The sequence below is a fragment of the Helianthus annuus genome, chromosome 5 (genome assembly GCF_002127325.2).
Source record: "Helianthus annuus cultivar XRQ/B chromosome 5, HanXRQr2.0-SUNRISE, whole genome shotgun sequence".
NCBI classification, from domain to species: domain Eukaryota; kingdom Viridiplantae; phylum Streptophyta; class Magnoliopsida; order Asterales; family Asteraceae; genus Helianthus; species Helianthus annuus.
In genome coordinates, this window is record NC_035437.2 from 2749160 (window position 1) to 2754921 (window position 5762).

Genomic DNA, 5762 nt, shown 5'->3' on the forward strand with positions numbered 1-5762 from the left:
GGCTTTGAGGGGTTTGGTATGCTAAAACAAACTTTTGGATCATTCAGGGACTAAAAGTGTCAAAAAGTGCATAAGTTTGCACTTTCGCGCATAACTCACGTTCTGAATACATCCGGACATCCAAAAATTTATGTAAGCATCCTAATATTATGCCCTAGTGTTTGGCATGAGAAAAATCCATTCGTCGCGTCATTTGGATCGTCTTTCACGCTTATGCGCATTCCGTCGTAATTAAGCGAACATCGCGATCGTACGGCCAAACGAACCGACATCCGACATATTTTTGGGCATGTTTCATGTCCACAATGTTTAGGCATCATTTTAGGGCCTTAAAGATGACTTTACAGGTCTTAGAAGGGCTGGAAATAGCTTAAACACGCAACAGGGACCAAAAGTGTAAATTCTGCAAGTGGTGCAGATCAGAGGGGCCAGGCGGCCCGCGTAAAGATTGCCCAAAACATGAGGCGGGCCGCGTGAACATGTCTGACAGAAGATTTTGCATTTAATGCAGAATCTGGCCTTTCGTTCGATCAAGGGGCGATGCCTTTTCACCCAACGAAGAGCCAAGGGTCAAGTTCACTGAACTTATCCACTTGGACACATGTACGCACGAGATCAAGGCACGATATTCGATAAAACGATCCTAACGGTTCCACTTTTCCTATAAATACCCCCCCCTTTAGTGTAAAATTCACAAAATCAGATCTTAGAGCTCTAAGTTGAAACCATTGTTTCATACCTGAGCTATTTGGTCTTGATTAGCACTCGGGGACCCTCCGTAAGTCTTCTTTCGCTCTTTTATTTGCTTTTCGAGTCCGAAAGTCAACGTTTTGTTAACTTTCTGCATTGACCAGCTTTTGGTCAATGTGAAGTTCATGGAACTTCATAACGTGAGCGTGATCACGATGGTTATGGTCCATAGTGACCATACCTACTGATTACCACGTTATCTAGGCTCAGTGACGAGTCGTAGTTTCGGCCAAAATGCGCATTCTTGCGTATTTTGTAACCAAACTACTCGTGGGCATCAAAGCCGTTTGTTTTGATGCCAAACCTGTTTCTAAACTTAGTTAAGCATGTTCTAACATGCTTAGCTCGTCACTTTTAGTTTAGTGCTTATATAGGGTCGTAAGGTAAGCGATTTAAACCATCGCTTATACTTTCGAACCCGACCCATTTGGTCGGTCATTAGGACCCGACCAAACACATTAGGTGACCATAGCTATAACCTTCCGAGGTTATACCGTGTGGTCGCAATGTTAGGCGTCCCGAACGCGTTCTACGCGAACGACGCGTTAGAGTAGCATAAGCTACCTAAACGGGTCGTGATGGACCGTAAGCACTTAGATTAGGTTTCATTTTAGTATGTAGGCTTTGCTAAGCCATATCACACGAGTCTCCATACTCGTTTGGTTTACGAACCCGCGTACTGTCCGATCCTTCCGATTTGGTCCGGTATATTAACATAGCTACCTATTAGGTGCCGTTTGATATCCCGTGATCTTTAGCATTATCTGGTTGTTATACAAGGAACTCAAAGCAATCTCAGGTGAGTACATTGAACCCCATCTTTTACATGTTTTCGAGGAGTCAATGTGAGTACATTGAACCCCTCTTTTACTGTTTTCCAAACTGTTTTGGGGTGAAGCATGTGTACCTATCTGTTATTTTCATGATTTCAAAGTATAATTGATTATACATGTTAGTATTTATCTTTTGACAAACAAAATGACTATCTATGGTTTAAACCCTGATTTCTCAAGGAATACAAAAGTAATTGTTGGAATAGTACTTATTTTGTTCACCAGACCGATTGGTAGTATGATATAGCGCTATAGGACTAGACACCCCATTCCTGTTGTCATGGAATGTCTGAAACCAATTTGTTTCTCCATCCAAATAGGGATTTCCTTTGTGGTATCCTTATAGTCTCAAAGGTGTAGTTTGATGCACCAGGTCTGAATGAATACTTAAATCGCACCTTTAAAGTATAGTTTGATATACTCTCATGTGTGGTGTTGTACAGAACCAACATATATTTTGTAATCATCCAAAGCATATTTTGATATGTTATTTACAAACCAAGACATAGTTTAATATGTTATTTATCACATCCAAAGCATATTATGATATGTTACTTACAAAACTAAAGCATAGTTTAATGTGTTATTTATAAATCCAAGGTATACCTGTAATATACTACTGAAAACTATTATTTTGAACAACTAAAGTATATTTAATATACTATCTATCAAACGATTTGGTTTTGGTTAGTGTTTAGATAACAGAACGAGTGTAATGTGATGAAAACATGGTAGATACGCCGCTGGTACTTCTTATATACAAGTGTTTTCATTGCATTACATACCGTGGCGTTATTTAGTACACTTGGGTTAACAATATTGGAACTAAAATATATTTTAATATATTACTTATTCAACTTTCTTAAAACCAAGGTATATTTTATATATACCATAAACGTTTTATTAAAACATTGTTTTTCAAACAAACTTAACTTATACAAACTCATTTTACATGGTTATTCAGTTAACCATACATTATTCTCTTATTTATACATATCATCTGATCCTATCGTTTTTCAATGATTTACAAGACAAAGCAAAAATACGAGGTTCATGACTAAACATTTTCTCAAACTCAAGTCATGAACTCCGTTTTCACAAAACCTATGTATCTCACAGGCATTTTTATGCTGACGTACCTATTTTTACACATGTTTCAGGTGCTGTCTTGAGATGATTGTCGATGCATGCTACATTTAGGATGGACTCGTGCCTTAGCAACTTTAAAACTTGGAAGATCATAGTTGTACTTATGTGATTGTAATAGAACAACGAGTTCATTTAATCAATAAAACAATATTTAAATTTCCATGTGTTATGAAACAATGATTCTGTTACAACACTCCCCGACGTTTCCGCCACGTTTTGTATGTTCTACGTGGTCGGGGTGTGACAGAAAAGTTGGTATCAGAGCTCATGGTTATAGGGAATTAGGTTATTAGTAATGCTTTGACCTAGTCTATAACCTTCCTAGGACCCTAACGCGAGTTTACTTGCGTTTAGTCATAAAACAACACCGTCACCTATCCTTAGGCGACGACCGCAACAAGAACATAAATTTCAAAACCGCTTTGAAAACTAATCATCTGTTCTAGGATGATTGATTACTAGGTTTTGAACCCCTTTGAATTTTCAAAACTCTCGTCAAAGTTGGTCTAAATATTGTGAACACATGCAAACTGGAAGGGTGGGTGCCTGTACCCTGAGTTTTCTGTCTAAGGCTAGAGTGCTCGTACAAATCCACATAATCGGACCAGTCACTCTTACCTGGGAACTCTTGGGGTGAGTGTCCACTTATAGGCGAGCATGTCTTCGCGATACATTATTTTTGACCTATTTGCTTTGATTAATCACCAGGTCGCGTGTTGCTTTGTAGTAACAGACAGACGGCCACTATCCTTGCTTTCATCAGATTTGTTCCATCTCATTCTTTTCGTCTAATTCTCTCACTCGTTTCCTCTCATGTTTCCTCTCTTAGAATGCCTCCTCGACGCGACAATCAGATGGCGAATGCCGAACTGGCGGAAATCATCGCGCAACAAATGGCTGCTGCCTTCCCAATTCTTTATGCTCAAATAACTCAAGCCATCAACAACAACAATGCTCCATGCAATTTCAAGATTTTTAACTCAGCTAAACCGCTCAAGTTCAATGGTTCTGAGGGAGCAACTGGTCTTCTTCAATGGTTCGAGAGCATTGAGAACACTTTCCGTCACGTTCAGTGTCCTGAAAATCGCAAGGTCGAGTTTTCTTCGAGTGTGTTTCAGAAGAGGGCTCTTACATGGTGGAATGGGGTTATGAGAGACCGCGGTGCAGAGGTTGCATTAGCACAGACTTGGGCCGAGCTTAGGGCTCTTATGATGAAGGAGTTCTGTCCTCGTCATGAGCTTAGGGCTCTAGAAAGGGAATTTGATGATTTAAAGCAAGACAGTGGGGAACATCGAGCCTATACTGATCGCTATGAGGAATTGAGCTTGTTATGCCCTACTATGGTTACGCCTCTGGATAAGGCGATTGAGAAATACATTGATGGGCTTCCTGACGTAGTTCAGGACATCGTTACTGGCAGCAACCCTACTACTGTCAGACAAGCCATTGAATTGGCTGCCACTCTGACTGAATCCCAAATCAGGAAGCGCAAGCTGTTTCGGAAGGGCGACTTAAGACCATCTGACAAGACTGCTCATGTGGAACCAAAGGAAGAAAGTGCTGAGGTGTCCAAGAAGGAAAAGCGCAAAGCCTCTCAAAGCTACGCTGTAACTGCTCAAGACAAACAAGTTGCACCAAACCAGCCAACACAACCTCGTAAAAGACAAAACTATGTTGGTACTGCACCGTTGTGCAACAAATGCAACCGTCATCATCTAGAGCAAGAGCAGTGTCACAAATGTACCCACTGTGGGCGGTTGGGACATTTGATCAATGTTTGTCGTTATGCAAATCAAACTGCTGCAAACCCTGCTGCTGTTCAAGCACGGTTCCCTCCAGGGTCATGTTATAACTGTGGTGACCTTACCCACTACAGAAACAATTGCCCAAGGCTTGTTAACATACCTCCAGCGCGTGGACGAGTGTTCAACATCAATGAGGCAAACATGAACAATGAGGCAGCAGTGAACAATTAGTGTTTTGTATTTCCTTAGTTGCTATCTTTTGACACTTCAAGACAAATCCGTTGCTACATAAATAAAGATTTGTTGTTTTTATTTATGCAAAATTTATGCGTTTGTGTGAATGCTTGATGCAACTTTATGATGTCAACCCAAAAACAAAACTACTCGTATGGTTCTGTCATATTATGATCACTTGTGATCTCCCCAAGAACCTTAAACTCTCGTTTCTTTTAAGAAACAAAGTCAAACACTTATTTAGAATCCCTCTATCTTTATAGATAGATCTTCATAAATCGTTAAAGTGCCAAATGAAATCCATAGGTTGGATTCCTAGTGTGCCTTAATATCCATACCTAAGGATAACAAAATAAAGAATCAAGTTAACTAAATTTGTGCTTATGTATTTTCTTACATGTTTTGTGGTTGTATGTGATCCATCCAAATCCTCATAGAATCTTTCATATCTTCATACGAGAGATTCATAATGGGATATCCAAAGATACTATCTTAAACCCTTAATGGATTTCAACAGTGTAGTTAAGTCCCTCGGGTTATAAAGTATTATTCTATAATTGGACCTCTTGAAAGGTCTGCTTAAACAGATTGATTTTGAAAATCTGATTAGAAATATCATATGATGATATAAAAATGATCCCTTAAGCGGTCTATTTAAAGAGATCGTACGACGGTCTAGTTAAGAAGATCATGTGTTGATCTAGTTAAAAAGATCGTTCGTTGATCGAATTAAAAGGATCCTTTGGTGGTCTAGTCAAATCACTTCATATTTATCCAAGTAATTTTTCCTACGGATTATGAAATGGACTGTGCGGACTGTGCAAGGAATTACGTAATTATGGAGGCCTACATAATTATGGAATTCAGTGCACAGGAACCACAGGAAGTTTCATCATGTGTTAAGACCTAGTGACAAGAATAATGATACGGGAGAAGTCTCGGACCTCGACCAATGTCATTTATTCTCACACTCCCCCAATTCTGATCTCAATCACACACCAAGTTTTCCTATGATAAGCCTTCATAAGAAACGTTCGTCAATCAGTAGTTC